The following is a 22,824-nucleotide window of genomic DNA, read 5'->3' on the forward strand; positions in this document are numbered from 1 at the left end:
CAGTTCCAGGGGGACATGGGAGAGGGGGAGGTGGGGGGAAAGGTAGTGGTGTTAACAAACCCAGGGGCAAAGAAACAACAAGTGATCCAAATCGGTGGTGAGGAGGGTGTAGGAGGCCTGGTAGGGCATGATCAAGGGTAATGTAACCAAGAGGAATTACTGAAACCCAAATGAAGACAAGGGGAAAGTCAAAGGAAATAAAAGAAAGAGCTAGGAGGCAAAGGGCATTTATAGAGGTCTAAATAAAGGCACCCCTAATTCTTTTTTAATGGAGATGTCTCATTCAAAGGATCTTCAAGAAAAGACAGGCAAAGTGTTATAGCATGCTTTGTGGGCAGTGTGACAGATCCCATTGCTCTAATACTAAGGTGACCAGATGTCCCGCTTTTTAACAATTTTTCCTGTGTCCTGCAGCGTTTTAAAAAAGTGCCGATTTTTGGAAAGAATGCATGACAAGCTAGGGTATATGGTTTTCGGCTGCCATATGGCTATTTTGCCAGGATATGAGTTTATCAATGGTGTCCCACTTTACCAATGTTAAAATCTGGTCACCTTATTTAATACCCAAACCAAACTCTGCCATCGAGTGGCTGACTGACTCATAGTGACCCTACAGGCCAAGGTAGAACTGTCCCTGTTAGTTTCCAAGACTGGCACTCTTTACAGGAGTAGATGGCTCCGCAGAGTGGATGGTGGTTTCAAACTGCTGACCTTGTGAATTGCAGCCTGGCGTAGACGACCCCCAGGGCTCCAGTGGTAAGCTCTTGCTACTCAGCCTCCAACCCAGAGACCCTCTTGCAGGCTGTTCTGTGGTGCCAGTGCTGCACCTCCACCAGCTCAGCAATGTGTGGACAGAGCTGACACAGCAGCTGTGAAGTGTGATTTCTCCACTGATGAATAAACCTCTGAAACCCACCTCACTGGCATTGAGTTGACTCCAGCTCACAGTGACACCAGAGACCGGTCTCGAGCTGTGCATGGTGGGTACTGAGACTAGCGTTTTGACAGGAATAGAAAGTCTCTTTCTTCCGCAGAGCGGCTCCTGCTTCAAGCTGTTGGCATTGAGGTTAGTAGCCCAAAGCGCAACCAGGGTCCCTGATTAGAAGTAAAACCGAGTGCTAAACTTTTTAGGCCCGAGCACACTGTTACTTAGTGTCTTCCTTATATCTATTCCATTTCTCCACCCAGTTTATCTCCCAAGAAGAAGAAGGAATGAAAAAGTTCATTTGGCCCAGCATGTGTTGTTTTATTTCTTAAAGTGTTTCCACAGGAAGGTCATGTGACACGGATCTTGGACTCATCTTCCCCACTAGAATGTTCACTTTTCCATGAGTTGTTTCTAGGAATTGTTTTTGACCTCCTTCCTAATCTTTCCATCTCTAAATAACTGGAAGTTTCCCCACACAATTGGAATTCCCCGAAGGGTCCCTTCAGTCACTGGAAATCTGTTTCATCTTTGACCACCAGGCTTGGTTTCCGGAGTTCCAGCCTCCCTTAAGGACTGTGTTGCGGTATTTCAAAACCTAGTTGCTTCACATGCTTCAAGGGGTGCCCAGCTCTGAGTCCTGCCTCTGTGCTCACTGCTGCACTCTGATGTTGCTGGTTTCCTCCAGCGGAACACACCCCTCGCACCCGGCCCCGAACTGCCACCTACCCAAGATACTCCATCAAAGTCTGATCATGTCACTAAAATCACTCAAAAGGCTGTGCCCTAGGGTGTCCATGACTCACTCTTTGAACAAATTAAGAGTGAGGGTCTGCTAAGTGCCAAGTCTGTCTTTTCTTTCAGAGAGTACAAGGCAGAAGGGAAGACAGTCTCTGTATAGCAAAGGAGAAGATCGGAGCTGTGCCTGGTGCTCTGGACACAAGAAAGCAAGGTGAGGGGCATGGGCAGGGGTTACTTGTCAGGTAAAACTGCTCAGAGGAGAAAATATTTAGTCCTGAAGGAGGAGAGGCCAGCTGTGGGAAGAGACACTATAGTTGCCTTTGTGTCCAAAGGCATCCAAATTCAGGGTGCCCAAGGTCAAAGAGCATGGTAGGTTCAACAAGAGATAAGTAAATAAAGCTGCAGCATCAGGGCAAAGAGGTAGGCCCGAGGTTAGGCTCAGGAGGCAATGGTGCATTGTGAATCTATTTTAGGACCTTCTGTAGGTTCTCTACAGAAGCAAAAACAGCGAAGCTTATACAAGATGATTACACACACACTCACCCCCTAAAAAAATAGAGGTAAAAAGCTCTGCTGGGCAATGCTTTCATAGCATGCATCTTTCCCACTAGGTGTGCATCAAACAACTTGCTCTGAGTTAGTGCACCCAGTGGCATTACCTGGGAAGGTTCTCTCTGGTCATAGTGAATTTTTCGTAAAAGCAGTGTGTTACTCTGGGTTGACTAGAGAAACAAATCCAAAGAGCCTCACATGTATGTAATAGAGAACTTTATATCAAAGAATAATTGTATATGAAGAAAACATCCCAGTCCAGTCCAGATCAAGTCCATAAGTCCGATATTGGCCCATATGTCTGATACCAACCTATAAATTCCTCTTCAGACTCATGCAACACATGCAATGACACTGAATATAGGAAGATCACAGGCCAGTGGGTGGACAGTCTTGTGGATCCAGTGGTGGTGGAAACATCTCAGCACTGGCATGGGTCTTCATGTGACTCCTCCAGCTCCAGGGCTCTAGCACCATCAGTGTAGTTCCGTTTGGCTTGTCAACCAGAATGTTTCACAGGGAGAGAGTGTGTGTCTGGCCTCCAGAGAAGAAGACAGGAATTCCCAGAATCTGATACCTGATTGACAGGCTAGACTCCACCCCTTCGCAAGTTGACAGATTATATAACTGCCACAAGCAATTTCCCTCGAACCTCATTTTTTTTTTGTGTGTGTGATGGCTGATGTAAGAGAACAGTGTGCGGCTGTGAAATTGTTTCCTGCTTGGGAAAAATGCCACAGAATCTGTTGTGATGTTGAACACAGCATGCAAGGACAACATTATGGGTAAAACTCAAGTGTATGAGTGGTTTTCTCATTTTAAAAGAGGTAAAATGTTGATTGATGATAAACCTCATTTTGGACGTCTGTCAACTTCCTGAATTGACGAAAATGTCAACTCGTGCATTTGGAATTTGTTCCACCAGGTCAGACTGTTAATCAAGCTTCCATTTAGAGGTTCTGAAAAGATTGCATAAAAATGTGCAACAAAAAAGGCCTGATTTGTGGCAGACGGGGGACTGGTTTTGCCATGATGACAATGCACCTGTTCATGCGCCATCTCAGTACTCCAGTTTTTGGCAAAAAGCAGCAGTGCTCTCTTGCTCCCCCAAACCTGACTCATCTGCCCTCACTATGCAACTTTTTTGGTTTCTGCAAATGAACAGGGCCATGAAAGGATAGTGATTTGACAACTTAGAAGAGGTGAAGAGAAAAATGAGGGAGGGGCTGTCAGTCATCCAAACAAGAGTTTGAAAAATGTTTCCAAGAATGAAATCACAGGTTTGACAAAAGTATTAAGTGTAATGGAGAGTACTTTGAAAATGGTAAGATTGTTTTGTAAAAAAAAATGTAAATACATAGCTTTTAAAAAAATCCAATTTGGGGTGGTGGTGGTAGTACTCCCTCATATCTATGAGGGGGCTTAAAAAATTCTTGGGAAAATGAGGTGAAAAGATAATAGGTTTTCCATGAACTTTTTGAAGCCCCCTCATATATTGGATGCAGGCCCTACCCCCAAGAAAACTCCCTTTGAGCTGATTGGCTGCAAATGGCAGCTCCCATCCTGGAGGACAGAATAAGAATCGGTGCATCTGAATTGTGGTGCTGGACAAGAATATTAAAAGCACTATGGCCTGCTAAATGGACTAACCAATCTGTTGGGGAGCAAGTTCAGCTAGCGTGCTCTTTAGAGGCAAGGATGATGAGACCTTGTCTTACATACTTGAGACATGTTGTCAGGAGGGACCAGCCCCTGGAGAAGGACATCATGCTTGGTAAAGTCGAGGAGGCAGCAATAAAGAAGAAGCCCCTCAAGGAGCTAGACTGCACCATGACCGCTCAGGCAGTCTGGGGAACAATTGTGAGGATGGTGCAGGCCCGGGCAGGGTTAAGTTCTGTTGGTTATAAGGTCACTCTGAGTCAGATCCAACTACATGACAACAATCACATCCTGTGATGACATCCTATGAGATACCATCATCGGGCTGATCACATCAGTACAACCAAACCGCATCATTACTGCCAATCCATTGAGAATCATTGCCGAAAGAAGCTGACACAGAACCTTAGGCACAGAAATGATTGCGTTCGTTTAGAAGATCAACATATCCACCCTACTCTCCCTGGTGGGTCTAGACCAGTGTTTTCAAAATGGGTGGCACTACTCCTTGAGGGACCCTGGAATGGCCCTGGAGAGCGGCAAGACAGATCCTTCCACTTGACCCAGAATTAGGGGCTACGTGCTTTTCATTGCCAGGGCGACACTGAATTTTTCTTTTTTTTTTAACCTGAAAAGGCGGGCAGTAGGTAGAATAAGTTTGGCAACCTATGGGCTAGACTTAAATGTAAGTGGAGATCAGGAATAGGAATATGGGGATACGTTTTGATGAGATCTGGTGGGGTGGACCAGGCTGATCGGAGTGGACCTGGAGGAAAAGCTATGGATGAGATCCTTTGGAAGTAAATCCAAAGTGTGTTTTCTAGTGGGTGTGGATGATAGATGGAGTAAAAGAAAATAAACTGGTTTTGTAGTTTGAGTGACTGGGTAGATGTTGGTTCCATTGACTAGGGTGCTGAAGATTTTTGTGTATTTGTATGGAGGGTGGGCAATACAGTTTACAAAATTGCCGGTGAACATGGTTTAAAGCATCACAGGTGCTTATGACCCATGCACAGTGGTTGCGTGGAAGACTACTAGCCAGGAGATCAGCGCCTCCAAAGCACCATCTGCTCCTGGGGAGAAAGAAAAGATGTTCTACTTCATAAAGAAGTGTAGCCTTGAAACCCTTTCCCATAGGTTGCTATGAGTCGCCATTGACTCAACGGCCGTGAGTTTGAGTTCTGAGTTTCTCACGAAATATCCAGGTGGAGAGGCTCGTTGGGTTGGAGCTCAGCGGAAAGTCAGCTGGATCTAGATTTCCACTCTCAGTAGTTCTTGCTGCTCTTCCTTTTTTCGGTCATTCTTTCCCACTATTCACCTATCAAGCCCAATCCAAATGCCCCCCACCCCTGCATGGGTTTATTTCCTGTCTTTCCCCCTTTGTCTGTGCTGGTTTGCCTTCATTACAGCCCATTCTTCATCTGGCCTGGTGATAATATATACGAGGATACACCAAAAGAGTGCTGCTACTACGTTCCAGTTCAAACGTGGTTCAGTGTATTTGAAACAGAATGTGTTTAATCATGTTTCTGCCACCAGTGGAGAGCAGCAGACACGGTCTCTCAGGAAAACACTTGCCTTCGTTTGGTTGTTCTTGTTTGGCGCTATCTACTCACTTCTGATTTGTAGCAACCCCATGGACAACAGAACTAAACCCTGCCCAGCACCACACCTTCCACACAATCGTTCAGTTTGAGTCCATTGTTGCAACAAACTATGCCAATCCATCTCCTTGAGGAGCTTTCTCATTTTCCCTTGTCTTCTAATCTACCAAACATACTTTCTTTCCCCCTAGGGTTTTGTTCCTCCTGATAACATGTCTACAGTACACAGGACTCAGTCTTGCCATCCTCACGTCTAAGGAGCATTTTGGCTGCATTTCCAATACGTGTTCGTGTGTTCTTTTGGCAGTTCATGGTACAATGTTCTTCCTGAACACCGTAATTAAAATGCATGAGTTCTGTTGTCTTTCTTACTCATTGTCCAACTTTCACATGCATATGAGGTCATTGAAAATATGGCTTGGGTCTGGTGCACCTAATTCCTTAAAGAAACATCCCTTCTCTTCAACACTTTAAGGAGGTCTTGTGCAGAAGATTTGCCCAATGCAAAAGCTCACTTGGTTTTATACTGCTGCTTCCATGAACATTGGCAGTAGAGGCAAATAAGATGAAATCCTTGACAACTTCACTCTCTGTTTATCATGATGTCTACAGGTTGAATTGTGAAGATTCTTGTTTTATGTATATTGAGCTTCAAGTCCTACTGAAGACTGCAGTCCTTGATTGTCATCAGCAGGTGCTTCAAGTCCTCCTCAATTTCACCAAGCAAGCATGTGTCATCTACATATTACAGGTTGCTAATAAGCCTTCCTTCAATCCTAATACGTCTCATATCATTTGTTCAGCATGCAGATTAAATAAGTATGGTAAAACAATACACATTATGTCATTTTAAGATTCTCAATATACCATTGTTCTGTTTGAATGATTGCTGCTTGGTCCATGTACAGATATCACATTACAGTGAAGTGTTCTAGACTTTGGGACACAGTTTAATGTCTTTGCATTATCAATAAAACACAAATAAATATTTTTTTTATAGTCTCTACTTTCAGCCAAGATCCTTCCAACATCAGCAATACTATCCCTTGTTCCACAACCTCTTCTGTGGTAGTTTCATAATTTCATGTCAACTTGATGATATATAAAAGTATAGGGGTGGAGTTTAGCCTGTCAGGTCACAGCCTAATAGTGATCCCGTGTGGGCTTGTCTTTCTCATGAGGGATCTGTGAACCTCTCCTGCTCTCTCTGCCTTTACTTTCCTGCTAGCTGACCCTGGTTGCTGCCAGAACCCTGGAGATGCATCCACCACCATTGAATCTATAAGACTTTGCACCCACCAGCCTGTGATCTTCCTGCATTCTGCATCATTACATGTGGCTGTACAAGCTGAAAAGGACCTTATGGACTAGTCTCAATGGACTTGATCTGGACTGGACTGGAATGCTTGCTTGATGTATACTTACTAAAGCTCTTTCTCACATATAATGAGTACCACTGGATTTGTTTCTCTGGTCAACCCAGCCTAACACATATTCTGAATTCTACCTGAACCTCTGGCAGCTCCTGTCAATGTAATGCTGCAATAACTGGATGCTTTTAAGCAAAATTTTACTTGCCTGTGGTATCAGTGGTATTGTCCTATAATTTGAGCATTCTGTGGGGTCACATTTCTTTGGAATGGGCACAGATACGGAACTTTTCCTGTCAGCTGGCCAAGTAGCTGTCTTCCAACTCTCCTGGCCTAGAGGAGGATGTGGTGGCGGTGCTTCACCAGCCTGTTGAAATACTTCAATTGGTGTTCCTTCAATACCTGGAGCCCTGTTTTTCATTAACCTTGTTAGGGTGCCAGAAAGAGGAAGGAAGAAGGAATGAAGGAAGGGAGAGGGGATTCCGTCCACGGCTTCTAGAGAGTTGGCTGGTCTAGTTAAACTCAAGACAGAGACGTCAGCCAGAAGGCTATTGTGGCTGTTTCTGAGGTTGCAAAGGGGCGATCTTGTACATGTAGGGCAATAACAGAGAGAGCCTTATTCAGAAGGACTTTCAGTAGAACTGAGTACTGACTTGATGAGTAAGAGACCAGGAAAGTTGCATGAGGAATGTTTTCCCCATGACAGCAATGCAAAGGGTCGCAAAGGTTTTCCCAGGAGAGTTTCTTTGGGAAAGCTTACTTGGGCCAACCTCCAGTCCTGATCTTGTTCATTTAGAATTCTTTTTGTCCCCCAAACTCAAAGAAGATTTCAAAGGAATGCAACCTGAGCCCCTGAGCAGTGATGAAACTGCTGATTGACATGGTGTACATTGAAGAGACAGATTTCTTTGGGGGAAACGTTAAAAATATGGAAGCACCGCCTTTACAAGCATATCGACGTAGCTGGAGGGTATGTTGAGAAACAGTAACGCCACCTTTTAATACCTTTGTTTAATAAAAGTTTCTATGATTTTGGACCCCTTTTGTATTCCAACTCCCTATTTTCTACTACAAATTTCACCCACTCCCTGGCACGATGATGACTGTTGATAGGTCTTCTCTTGGTTATTCCTTATGCAAACTGTAGGCACTAAATAAGTATGGCCTGAAAGCAGTGGGGGTGAGATTGGAACCCAGGCTGACTGATTCCAGAGCTCTGTGGGAAAGTCCCACACGTGTGTGTCTGCTGTCTTTGTACATGAACATAATATCATTAACGCTCTTTGCAGCCAGGTGTGCAAACCGAATTGCTGTTCTGAGAGCGCTGTCCTGGAGGTGCTATGAGTCCTGTGCTATCGGACTACCAACTGCAAGATTCAAACCCACCAATTGACCCCTGGGAGAAAGAGGAGGCAGTCTGCTCCCATACAGATTTACAGGCTCGGAAACCCACAGTAGGGTCGCTCTCAGCCGGAATTGACTCGGTGATGGGGGGTGGGGGGTGGGGGGGGCCAGAGGGGGGAGTACAGAGGTTGGCCTTTTTGAGCTGTGGTCTTTTCTTCTTATTCAATCTCTACACTTTTAGAAATGAACACAGGGTATAAATTTACCTGCTAAATTTACATGGAAGGTATGAACTGAATTGTTGGAGAAAGGCGTAGAAAAAGAATTGGCCAAAGTGATCCCACAATACTTCGCTCAATGATGTTTGAGTAGTGCAACTCGGGGCTATTTGCCCTTTGCCTGTATTTTCCAGCCTTCTACAAAGGGAATATGTTATGAAATGGAAGAAAGAACAACTTTATGCTGGCTTAGAAGGTCAGACCATTCTGCTCATTATCAAGACAGCGGGTGACTAATAATTAGCGTAGAGATATTTTTTAGTTTGGTATTTTTCCCCATTGCTTTAAGGCCAAGTAGTTCTACTACAGTTGACCAAAAACAATGACCCTTTGCTGCTTCTCACTTCCTTTCTTCAAAGGCAACCACGTTCTACTTTGTCAACCTTTTCTGGCCCTTGTCTTGGTTCTTTTCATAGCATAACTACCCTTCTATTAAATCCCCCGTTCTTTCTGCAGGGAACATTATCTAGTCCCTACAATGGAACACAAAATCCGGTGGCATGTTAGGCTGCCAGCGGAAAGTTTGGGGGGTTGGACTCTTCCGTGGCTGAGGAAGAAAAAGGTGGCAGTCTCTTTCCTGGAGGATTGCAGCCCTGGAAGTCCTTTGGGGGGCAGTTTAGCTCCGTCTTGTGGGGTCATGCGGATGCGTTGGGATTGACTTGACTGCACACAGCATCAAACATCAAAGACGAGACGTAAGCTTTCCCCAGAGTCTCCACACTCTCGACCTGCACACAGGCATGCAGACCCTCTTCTTTCTTCCCAGTGATTCATAGGCTTGACAAATATTTAGTAAGTGTCTGCTATGTGCCAGACGTAGCTCTGAATGCTGAGAACAAAGCATGGAAGCCAATCGAAAAAGGACACTCCCCTTCCAGAGCGCTAGAGATGATAACTCGGGCTTAGGTGAATGTCCACGGTTGATTTTCTTGTCATCAGTTGAACGCATCCTATCCTACACCAGCCTGTTGTCTCTGAAGTCAGTGCTTTTCTTCTTTTCCCCCTTTGCTTCATTAATTCCTAACCGAACACTCTCTGCAGGATCTCCATCTTTGTTCAATCCATTCAAGCACGATAATCTACTAATACCATCTTGTCAAGATATCCCTTCTGGAACCTATGTTCTCCTGCTCAAAGCTGAGCTGGTTGCTACTTGGACCTTTCACTGTTTCCCTGGAAATGGCCTCCAGTATTATTCCATTAACTCCCTTCTTGTTCGGTTTGTGGAGGAACGCTGGTTCCATGTATCTTCTCTGACATTTCCTCCCTTGCCTGGTTAAAGTGCATCTTCCTATAGTTCCTATGTTGGATATAGGGAGTAACTAACCCTCTTCTGTATGTAAGAGTTTCAAAGTGAGCAAGCTAGGAGACTGTGCTCAGGGACTGTGTCCCCAGCTCTTGGGATTATTCGGCCCCTGATGTCATGCCTGGTAAATAGGCGTTGGATCCAGAGGGGAAGCTTGCAGCACTGCAAAGGAGCAAGGCGTCCGTGCCATACAACATGAAGCACTGCATGAGAGTTGCAACAAGATTGGGTCAAAGCATTTGCTTGGAGAAAAATGGCCTTTCACCAGAAGTGGGCCAGCTTCCCGACTAGGCAGCTTTTCCAAAATGGCCTCACTCTGGTCTCCCCTTCTGTCTCCCTTGACCAAATGATGGCCTTGCCCTCCTCTCTGCTGGTCAAGAAGTGGACCAGAAGGACAGAGAATAGTGGAAGACAAACGGTGCTCTGATTTGGTTTCTGTAAGTTGTTTTGCTTCCTTTTCAAAAAGTAAAGTTCTCCTACTTACATAACCAGACTTTTCATGAGTAGATCTTAATCCGAGAAGTAGAGATTGCATTTAGAGGCACATCTTGGGCATTGTGAAAATGTAATTTGATATTAAAGAGGAAAAAATAAGAAGTTAATTTTGCTAATGGGTGAATATATGGTTGATAAGATTGCCCCAATGCTGTGAGTTCTAAGAAATTGTTTGATTAAGTATTATATATTTTTTGCTTTTAGAGCAGCTGTAGACCCCAAAGTGAGTCCCTAATCCCCTCACCTCTGGATTTAAACTCTGCCCTTCCTAAGGCCCTGATACCAAAGTTTCCTCAATAAGTTTATATACTTTTTCTTGTGATAACCTTTTATTGATGATCTACTAAGAGCAAATACTAGGGCACATCAAACAAAAAGTTCAAAGAAGAAAACCATGCAAAAACACCAGGGAAGCTCGTAGGGTTTGCGTTAATTAAGAGTCGTGTAAGCTTGGTTTGTCTGCGTTTTTGTTGTTTTGAGGCCATTGCTGCAAAGTTTGTACAAACTCTGTTATCTCGGTGTGATCACTGAGCTCCGGATACGTTCTCCAGAACCAAGTCAGGCGCGGCACCCGTCTCCACATTCCCTCACCGAACCCCACACACCACTGGGTCTGCTTCAGAACCCCTCTCGGAGGTCCATGTTTTCCATGTTAACTTCTTATGTCTTGTTTTTCCGAGAGCGCTAATAGTGTCGTGTTTGTTTTCTAATGGCTTGTTTAGCACACACACAGAGAAAGACAAATATACCTGGTGAGTCCTCCAGATATGTAGTTTCAGGAGAGGCGATTCAGCCTCTGCAGTTAGAGAGCTAGTAGATAGGGAACATTCAGATGCGCCAAATCCGAGGCAAGGATTTCAAAGAGGGAGAGAGAAAAGATGGGGAGAGGTGGCGAGCAATGAGAACGGCTCTTGGATAAAGGGGACAAGCTCAAGAATGTCTCCAACATGACTAATGAAATTGGCTGGTTCTCTTTAAATTAGAATGGAAGTTCATGGGCGGTAGCCTCAGGGATGTGAGGCGTCTGCCTCATGGTGTCAAAATAATAGGGTGACATGAGGCCTTATTTACTTTGCATGACCCTTGCAATCTGTCATATTGCAAAATAAAAAGTCATATAACTTTCCTCTTGTGTTAACCCTGAACAAGGTCTTGACTTCTCTTTCTGAACCATATTATTGGCACTTCATCCACATACTCTTATCACACAATTCAATGGTTCAAGCTTATGAAGAAGAGTTGGACCATCATCACCACAATCTATTTTACATTTTCTTCTTCCTTGTACTCATTAGTGTAATTATTATTATTTTAAAATTTTGACAATTGCTACAAAAGCTTAATAAGGCCTCTGAGTAACATCATTGCCAAACTGTATTCCCAATTGTGAATATTGTGCCTAAGGCTAGGACATTAGATGCTGACATATGTGGAAAACTGAGAATTATAGCTGAAGAAAAATCCAGAATTTCCTACACCTTTGAAAAGGGTTGTGTATTCATGCAGTCACATAACATTATAGTAAAATCTGCAACTGCTAAGCTTGACGTGAACTACACTAACTTTTTAATCTCACATCAATTTAAATCTACATATATAATTATATCTATATACTTTACATGCTTTGTAAATAAATGGTAAGAAAAATTAAAATGACCAGTATAACAATCTATAAGTAAATTTTATTTAAAATAATTTTCAGTTGACAAAAGTATAAATTAACTTTATTCTTTTCAAAGTCCTTGACAATGATGTGCTTAAGATGATTAAAAAAGGGTTATGAAGTTACATATAAAGTTACTTTTTAGATTCATACCCTAAACTAATTTAGTATCAAAAATAGAAAACAGGAGAAAATTTTGCATTTTTGTAGTGGGCAAAACAATGTTCTTAATTCACAGAAGAAAATCTGAGTATATTAAAAAAAAAAAGTGCTTGGCCCAAGCCAGGGCATTTTCAATTGTCCCATATGCATATGAAAGTTGGACACTGAACAAAGAAGACAAGAAAAAAACAAACAAGAATCGATGCCTTTGACTGATGACACTGGTGAAGAATATTGAAAGTACTACAACTGCCAAAACACAACCAAATCTGTCTTCGAAGAAGTACAGCCAGAATGTTCCTTAGAAGCAAGAGTGGTGAGACATCATAGTACATACTTTGGACATGTCAGGAGATACCAGTCGCTGGAGGAGGATGTTATTCTTGGTAAAGTAGAGGGGCAGTGAAAAAAACAAACCAAAAAGAAGCCCGTCAACCAGATGGATTGAAACCATAACTACAACAATGGGCGCAAACATAAGAATAACTGTGAGGGTGACATAGGATGTTTCTTTCTGTTGTATATTAGGATATTTAGCAAAGGGGAAATGAATATGCCTTCCTTGTTAAAATTATTCAAGTTTTCAAATTAAACTTGTTTCTAAATATTCATGATATTTACATGAATACTAATATTTTCTGATTCTGACTATGAGAGAGTAAGAGTTCAGAATTACTCCCTTGCCATAAACAATTAGAAACCTGGACACAATGTATGAAACAATGGTGTTGCATCATCAGATAAGAGGGGGTTACAGGACAGGGATGCCTGTTACAACTACATGTATTAATCTCAGAAATGCTAGATTGAGCCAAATTAGTAAGAACTATATAAGATTCCATTTATATGAAAAGACAAGAGCAGGTTAATGTTTGCTCAAGTGCCCGGCTGAAAGAAACTATTTGCAAAGGGTTATGGGAGGACTTTGGGGATGATGGGCATGTCATGCCAATCTATACAGGATGTATAGATTTGTCAATCTGTACATTTAAGGTGGGTGCATTTTATTGCATTATTTATAAGTTACACCTCAGTCAGATTTTTAAGAAATACCTTAGGTAACCAGTACTGTTCTAACAGAAACACTGCTAGTGGGTGGTTTTCACAAGTAGAAATTTATTTTCCCATAGCTTAAAAATCTCAAAACCAAATATATTGTCATTTAGCTACCTATTAGGCTATTTGGCAAATAGCCTATCCAGGTTTGGCAAATGGGAATCCAGGTTGCAGAAGGACTTCAGTTTGCTAATGAGCAGCCCTATGAGACAACACAGAACTGCCCTTTGGGTTTCCAAGGCTGTAAATCCTGATGGCAGCTGCTACTACGTCCTTCTTTTGAGGAGCAGCAAGTAAGATGGAACCACTGGCTTTTCCATTAGTAGCTGACCACTGTAATCACCGAACCACCAAGGATCCTTCTCACAGATGAAGAGGTTGGAAGTGTGATTTCGGGGCTCCAGCACTGGGATAAGACCTCTTTCTGGCCTCTCTGAAGGGCCATCCTTGTCTCTTGCAGCTTTCAGGTGACCTCCTGGTGGCTTGGCACTGCTCTTTCCCTATCTCTGCTTATTTCACTTGTTTTCTTTTCTTTGTACCTCGAAAGAGGTCAGGGTGGACCTCCCCGCCACTAATCCTGCCTCATTCATCTGACGTAATATAACCAAACCATCCTCAAATGGGATTATAACCACAGGCATGGATTCTATTAGGATTAACAACATATTTGGTGGGGAGGAGGACACATTTTAATGTATTATATTCCACCCTTGATTCCCTTTGGAAAACATCCCACGACATGCCAGGATTGTCTCTGATCAACTCAAAGCCTAAAACCTTGTTAACTGAATCACCTAAATCTAATCTAGGTGATATTTTAGGTGTATCCCATTCTGGGGCAATTTACACTTCATTTGTGAACCCATGAAATCTAGACTACAAAGTAGCTGCTTCCAAAATGCAATGGTAGAAAAAGCACGCGGTAGATGTTTCCGTTATTGTTGGGAAAAATGGAAGTGAAAGGAGAGATGGCAAACAGCAAGCAAGTCCAAAAGCCAGCAGAACAAAGTACATTAGCTCTCAAGACTCGAAAATAATTTGCTCTTCATGGGGCCCATCTGGGCGATGGGCCTGCCCTCCAAACTCTAGTGTTACCCTGGTGCTCCTGATGATGCTCCTGATGATGCTCCTGATTACAGTGAGAGGAACGTCAATACTGGGCCTTTTGAGTTGGGGACTGCTCCCTGAGCTTTAGTTGACCACATTCTCCTAGTCCACCTGAGTGACAACCCCAACCCTTTGGCCCCCGAAGGTCTCATTCTTCTGCCCTTTGACCCTCTCAGCAGCCCTGTGTACTGTGCCTTGGCCGCGAGGTCATCCTCCTGGCACACCTTTAGCAGCAGCCCTGCACTCGGGGACAGGAGACCAGGCACCCGCCTGTAAGACAGACACAGTTCTGCTCCCTAGGGCCTTCCAACAGTCCTTCGGCTTTCCGAGTTGCTCAGGAATGCCTCTTTTTCTTTTCTCAGAGAACCACAGCTGTAGCTCCTTTGGCCTCTTTCCTGCTTGCCGAATTTCAAGAGGCAGACAGAGATCTCTCTTTCTTGTTGTTTCTCTCTTTCCTTGAGTCAAAGACGGGGTTTCTGCGGCGGTAGTTGGTAAGAGCCATCAGATTTAGTGTCTTAGCGAATGTTGTATAGTGGCATCCGTGCTGAACATTCTAGGATGCATGCCATTAGAATTACCTTTCACATCCAATTCTATGAATAATCTCTTTAAGGCAATCTAGGCTTTTATTTTTTAATAGATCTCATAAAACTTCCAGCCTCGACTTCAGCATTTTCCAAAGTGGGCACGATCACTCCCTGTGGGGAGCTGGAATGATGGTTTTTTGTTTTAATGGTTTTGTGGTTTTTATCATGGTTTTTGGTTTTAATCTCCAGGGGGGCACTGAGTAATTTATTTATTTTTTCCGAAAAGAGGCGGTAGACTAAATAAGTTTGGAAACCTATTCTCTCCTCATTTCTCAATTACTAAACCACTTTTACATCAAGTGTCTGTGAGAACAACAGCCCCCTCTTCTGGCACCAAGTTTCACTGTAGGACCCTAGTGCTGTTGTAACAGAAATACCACAAGTGGGGGGCCTTAAAAAACAGGAGTTCATTTTCTTACAGTTTATGGGGCTAGAAGTCCAGGTTCAGGGGGATGGCTCCTGAGCAAGCGTTTCTTTCCTGTTAGGCACCTGGGGGGAGGTTCTTGCTCTTCTGCTTGTTTCCTGGTCCCACGAGTCTTCATGGGTCCTGGCATCCATCGCATTCCAGGTTAGCTTCTCCTTCTTGCTTCATTAACATTCTTTCTATGTCAAAAGAGGTCAACTCAAGGCACACCCTGCACTCAGCCTTCCTCATTACCAAAGACAAATCCCAACTGGAAGTATAGCCATAGGCATAGAGGTTAGGATTTACAGCGCATCTTTATGGATGAAGCAATTCAAGCTATAATAAATAGCTAATACACATTCATTAAAAAGAAAACCTAAATGACTTAGACATATGTAAAATACCAAAGCAAACTCACTGCCATTGACTCCATTCTGGCTCATAGCCGCCTCATAGGAGGGCAGAGTCTGTGAATCTTCATAGGAGTAGCAAGTCTCTTCTTACTGTGTAGAAAACAGAAAGTGAACATACTGCCCCTCTTCTCGATTTCACTTCAGGACATTTCCACTGTTACAGACTTGCCATATGTCATTGTGGACTTTTCAAAACATAAATAAACACCTAAATATAACTACGAAAAGTACTATATGTGGGTAAATAAAAAACACTTGATAAAAAAACCATAGACATCTTTATTAAACAAAAACATAAAAATGTGAAGCTTTTGTTCCTTGACATGCCCTCCATCTGGGCCCGTATATTTTTGAAAGCAAGTTTCCATGCCTCTAACACTTTCCAGGAGAACTCTGAGCTTCGTGATTTATAGCACATCGTCCTTGATGATTCCAGTTGTGTTCCCTTTCAATGCTATTTGAGTTTGGGAATCAACAGCAACAAAGGACTGAAGGGCAAGACTAGGGCTGGAGGGGAGCCAGGTTAAGGTTAACCAGCGACATTCATACAGGGCATCATCCCTTGCTACTCTTCACAAGGGAGCAGGCGCCTTGTCATAATGGAAAGCAATCCCCCAGTGCGATTTTCTTGGCCTTTTCTTGCCAACAGTTTCCCATTAAAAAAAAAATGCTTCTTGATAATAAATCCCAGTGATTGTCCAGGGTCCTTCGTGTTAATCTACTGAGATTACTCCCTTTGGAATCCTAAAAGCCTTTTCTTTTATTTTCTGGGCTGATCTAACTTCTTTGACTTTGACTGGCCTGGCAGATCCTTTTGGAAGTCACTGTTTGGGCTTGGACCTTTTTTAGGAGGCAGCCTATGAAGAGGAAGACAAGTATACTAACTTGTCTGCAGCCACCCAGGAGTGGCAGAGCCACATTTAAATGCATTCTGTTCGGAATAAACCCAGGCCTTTACAAACTGGAAAACTAGGAGCCGTTCTTTTCCAATCTACCTGCTTTATCACAGTACAATGTTGCATGGACATGAGCCCCATCGATATTTGATATTTTAAAATAGCCCATGATGGTATATATGGTAGTTACATAACCGGTTTCCTGTTATTAAAGTTCCTGAATGGTGCAAACAGTTAGCCTGCTCAGCTATTAACTCAAGTTCCGTAGTTCAAGCTGACCAAGATGTATCTTGGAGCAATTCACACTTTCAAGACTTACTTCTAAAAAATCAGCCATTGAATCTCCTGTGAAGTACTGGTTTGTTCTGACACGTCGAATCTCCATGACTGGGAATTGACTCAGCAGGTGGCTGGTTTGGGTTATCAGTGTTGTATGACATTTCAGAACATGCTGTGTATTTTAGTATAATTGTACACAACCTTTTTTCAGGACTGATCCTTGGAAATCAAGTTTGAATTTGAAAAGCTACTGTTAATTTACTTTCATTAAAAAGTTTGCTTTCATTCAGTTAAGTGTGGGTATTGAGGACCCAATCCAAGAAACTGGACTAGACGAAGAAGAACCGAGCATGCGTCATAGAGAAAGACTCATCGACAACCGACAAGATGCAGATGGCACAACTTTGGTTGCCGACGTGAAAAAGACTTGAAGTACTTGCTGATGGAAAGCAGGGATGACAGCCTCGAATATGGATGACAACTCAGCAGAAGCAAAGCTAGCGTCCTGACAAGTGGACCAGTCGGTAAACAGAGACAAGTTTGAAGTTGTGAACTTTTTCATCTTGCTTGAATCCTCAATCAGCATCCTTGAAGCAGGCAAGATCTCAAACAGCACAGTGCACGGGGTAAGTCTGCAGTGTTGACAAGCAAGGATGTTAGACTAAGGTTGCCTCACCCAACCCATGGTATTTTCTTTTTAATCATTTTATTGGGGGCTCGTACAACTCTTATCACAATCCATACATACATCCATTGTGTCAAGCACATCTGTACATTTGTTGCCATCATCATTCTCAAAACATTTGCCTTCTACTTGAGCCCTTAATATCGGCTGCTCATTTTCGTCCTCCCTCCTCACTCCCCCTCCCTCACGAACCCTTCATTATTCATAAATTATGATTATTTTGTCATATGTTACACTGTCCGATGTCTCCCGCCCCCCCTGCCCTCTTCTCTGCTGTCCACACCCCAGGGAGGAGGCTATATGTAAATTCTTGTAATTGGTTTCCCCTTTCCACCCCACATTCCCTCCACCCTCCAGGCATCGCCACTCTGACCACTGGTCCTGAAGGGGTCATCTGTCCTAGATTCCCTGTGTTTCCAGTTCCTATCTGTACCAGTGTACATCCTGTGGTCTAGCCAGATTTGTAAGGTAGAATTGGGATCATGATAGTGGGGGGGGGGAAACATTTAAGAACTAGAGGAGAGTTATGGTATTTTCAATTACCTCATATGCATGTGAAAACTGAACAACGAGGAAGGAAAACTGAAGGAGAATGGGTACATATGAATTATGGTATTGCTAAAGAACATTGAATAGGCTATAAACTGTCAAAACAAAATTATCTGTCTTGGAAGACATAGCTTCAGAATGTGTCTTAGAAGTAAGCATGATGAGACTTCCGCTCACGTTCTTTGGACATGTTGAGCAGGAAGGGCCAGTCCCTGGAAAAGAGTGTCATCTTTGGTAGAGGAGCAGGGACAAGGAGGAAAGCCCTCGTGGAGATGGGTGAACATAGTGGCTCCTGCAATGGGCTTGAACGAAACAGCAGCTGTGAGGATGGCACAGGAGCAGTGTTTGGTTCAATTGTGCAGCAGGGTGACTAAGCGCTGGAGCCAAGCTGAAGGCACCTAACACAACAGTGCTAGACACACCTATCAGTTTTTAACTTTAAAATTCAATAATGCAAAAGTGAGCTAGTGCATTCTTTCTCTTTGCTGCTCAGCTTTGAGAAAGTGTCTCTTGTTTGATTGCAACTGGATTACTTAGGAAAAGCTAGAGGGTCGTAACATCATCTTCTTTTTAGCCTCAAATTGAAGATGTAAGTCTGAGAACATTGAGTTTAATTGTAAATGTTCTTTAAGCATTTAATTTTGCAAGTGTTAAGAAAGTATGGAGTGCCACATATGGTAAAATCAATGCAAAATTTAGTATTAGGACTCATACGAGGACAATTTTGTCTTTAAGGACTTAATTCATTAAGACTTAGCTTCTCTTTTTACAATCAACCATTGCCTAAAGCTAAAGCAGCATTCAAAATAAACCCAAGTTAGAAAAGTAAGACTCTCAACCAGATTGGACTGGTACAGATGAATTGTAATTCATTGTTCTACGACTAGATGCTAATGGGCACATCGGGAGTCCTGGCAGCATCCGTGGGTACGTGCGGATCTGCTAACCTCAAAGTCAGTAATTCGCATCCACCTGCCGCTCCGAGGCAGAAAGAGGTGTCTTGCTCCTTCCTTAAACACTCACAGTCTTGGAACCCTAAAGGGGCAGTTCTACCTTGTCTTATAGAGCCGCTGTGCGTTGGAATCAACTTGATGACAGTAAGTTTGGTGTTTTATATTTTTAATGGGCACTTAGAATGATAAGATATTGTTGTTAACCTTACTATAGGTTCAAGATGAGTTGGGATCCACAGAGTTTTTGATTTTAAAAACTCATTTAGCCAAGCCCACCATGTGTTGAGCACTGGTGATGCTGGTAGGTTGCACCAAATCCGTTTCCACCTCAGGGTGACCCATGGGACAGAGGAGAACTGTCCCCGCAGACTTCTCTTGGTTGTAATGTGTTCCATAAAGACGACGCCTCGGAGCGTTTATGGGGCAGTTCTAACCTGTCAACGGAGGGGGTCCCTGGGCCTCCTCATTGACTTGAAGGCACACACAGCACGGGTCTTCCCTGGGCAGAGCCTCAGGTCTTTCTCCCATTCAAGGGCTAGACCATTGCCTCACCAGGGCCCTTTAGAACACTGAGGGTGACCTTGAAAACGACTGTGTATCTTACCACCCCGTTAATCCTACACGCTAGCTTAGACTTGGAATTGACTCTGCCAACCCATTCAACTGTGCAGAAAGTGAAAGTTATTCGGATTTCAGAGGAAAATGGTTTTTGTTTTGAAGTCACACTGGTTTTAAAGTAAAACTTGTAATGAAGACAAAACATAAGTGTAGTTTGATAAGGAGAAGACCCAGTGCAAAGATGCACGTCAAAAGCGCTTTCCGCATGTAAAGAGACACAGCCAGGAATGGCTTGGCTCAGCCCTGGGGCCATGGAGGGCCTGATAGCTAATCACACTTCTGACATTCCGAGAGAGCTGGTCTCCTTGCCAAACTACCAACTGAAAGGAAAGCTTGCTGTGACTGCTGGAGGGGAGCCCCTCCCTCCTGTGTCACCCAGCTTTGTGCCAGCACATCAGGAATTGAGTAGCAGAATTGAGGACCTGGCCAGTTATCTTACTGGACCAAAACCCACATATCTACAGGTGCTTTCTTCGGCTTTGTGTACTGAACCTCCCAACTGTTAACGGGACCGCCCCATGGCTGCCTTACTTCCTTTGAACGAACTCACCATAAGGGTCTGTGAATTAGTTTATTGATGTGTTATCCTATTGGACAAATAAATCTGGCATCATGGAAAGGCATGAGCTTGTATAACTTATATTTATGCAGCTCGCTCGAAACCATGTGTGAGACTTCTGTGAGACCAAATGAATGTGTGTTTTCTGCTTGATCAAAACCAGAGGACATCTTAAATGTTGGAATACTCCCGAATGGCTTTTGCTATATGGTTTCCACCTTTGGAACCCATGGTCCTGCGTCTGTGAGATCATAATATCAACTCATTGGAATACACAAGTTGTGAACATAAAACAACATGTATTTGGATTTTTTATCCATCCTTTCCTCCTAGCCTCATAACCCAAGAGGACCTGATGTGCACCCACTGAAGAAAATCATGATGGTCGAACTTACTGAACTATTATTCCCCAGAGAAATCAAGTGGGATTAAAACCTGCCTGATTTTTGTTTTTGGGATCCTGGGTAAAATGAGACCTAAGAAAAGATGACTTCTCCTATGCCTGACCTGATATAGTTAACTTAGAATTGGTGTCCTGCCTCACATTAGAATTTTGTATCAATGCCTCAAGGCATATATACCTTGAGGCATATATATCAGGTTTGCACCACTTGATAAACTTCTGAATGAAAAGACTCCAGGCAGTGAACTGCAGGTATATGTTTAGCAATGAACTCTCTGAACAGAAAATGAAAAGTTCTTAATGTGTGGTTTTTACAAATTACCAAAGTGATTCTATTATACATAAGGTGTCCATGAAGGCTGAACCAACTCCATGGAAACTAACAACAATACTCCTCCCAAGGCAGCTTTCAAAATGCTAAAGGGGAGTCGCTGAGGTCAAAGTTAGACGGATATGCACACAATTGGCTCTAGCACACCACTAGCTTCAGATAACAATCTTAACAGGAAATGTTGATTAAAAATCCTTTGACAACAGAAAAGAGGGTGAAGGGAGACTTCGGACTATGTAAGATATGACAAAATAATAATTTATAAATTATCAAGGGTTCATGAGGGAGAGGTGAGCGGGGAGGGAGGGGGAAAAATGAGGAGCTGATGCCAGGGCCTTAAGGGGAGAGCAGATGTTTTGAGACTGATGAGGGCAATGAATGTACAAATGTGCTTTACACAATTGATGTATGTATGGATTGTGATAATAGTTGTATGTGCCCCCAATAAAATGATTTTTTAAAAAGAAATTAAAAAAAACCCTTCAACAATTTAGGAGTTCCCTTAGGAGCCCTGGTGGCACAGTGGTTAAGCTTTCGAAAGGTTTGAATCCACTCAGTAGTTTGGCAGGAGCCGGATTTCGGTGGTGGATGCTCCATGCTGTCTAGTTTGTTCTCACCCATAGCGCCCTCAGAAGGAAACCCTGCCCGGCCCTGGGCCGTCCTCACAGTTGTTCCCATGCCGGAGTGCATTGTTGCAGCCACTGGGTCAAAGCCATCTCATCGCGGGCCTTCCTCTCTTTGCTGCCCCTTTACTTCACCAAGCAGGATGTCCTTCTCCAGGGATTGGCCTCTCCTGACCACACCTTTCCAACATACGCCAGGCAAAGTCTCCCTATCCTTTATTCTAAGGAGTATTCTAGCTGTAATTCTTCCAAGAGAGATCTGTGTGTCCTGTCAGCACCCCATGGTACTTTCAGTGTTCTTTCCCAGCACTATAATTCAGATACGTTGATTCTTCTCTGGTCTTCCTTTTTCATTGCCCAACTTCCACTGCACAGGAGGCAATGGAACATATCATGGCGTGGGTCAGGCCCCCGTAACCTTTGCTTTTCAACACTGAAGAGGTTTCACGTAGCACATGTACCTAATGCAACATGTCTTGATCTCTTGACCACTGCTTCCATGAGCACTGATTGTGAATCCAAGCAATATGAACTCCTTGACAACTTCAATCTTTTCTCCATTTAATTGGTCCAGTTGTGAGCACTTTGGTCTTTACATTGAGTTATAATCCATACTCAAGGCTGCAGTCCTTGATCTTCCTCGGCAAGTGCTGCAAGTCCTCCTCACTTTCAGCAAGCAAGATTGTGCCATCTGTATATGGTATGTTCCTAATAAGCCTTCTTCCAATCCTGATGCTGTGTTCTTCTTCAGTTAATTAAAGATTAGAGCCTAGTGACATTTATGGGGGAAATTCTACTCGCTTGCCATAGAAGAATGCTATGTGTTAAAAATTGACTGGGCGGTACCTAACATCGCCAGAAGGATGGCACTGAGGCACAAAAGTGGGCCACAGCTCAATGTAGGAGACTTTGAAGCAGGGTCAGTGGCTGAACTCTAAAGACAATTTTATGGCATAGACATATCAAAACTCTAGAAATTCAAATTTTCTTAAAATTATTATTTAGCACATTAGTTTAAAAAATTTTTAAAAATCATTTTATTGGGGGCTCATACAACTTTTATCACAATCCATAAATACAGTGAACCCTCGCCACTTCGCGCTTCGACTTCCACGGCTTCACTCTATCGCGGTTTTTGCGTAACAGTGCATGCTCTGTCATTACTGCCACTGATTGGCTCATACTGTACACGCTTGATGCTATAATAATATAACAAATAATAAATGATAATTGTAACGTCCAACATGTTTTACTGTATTT

This window comes from Echinops telfairi, unplaced genomic scaffold (genome assembly GCF_000313985.2).
Source record: "Echinops telfairi isolate 266 unplaced genomic scaffold, ASM31398v2 ScPeMD7_4;HRSCAF=17, whole genome shotgun sequence".
NCBI lineage: Eukaryota > Metazoa > Chordata > Mammalia > Afrosoricida > Tenrecidae > Echinops > Echinops telfairi.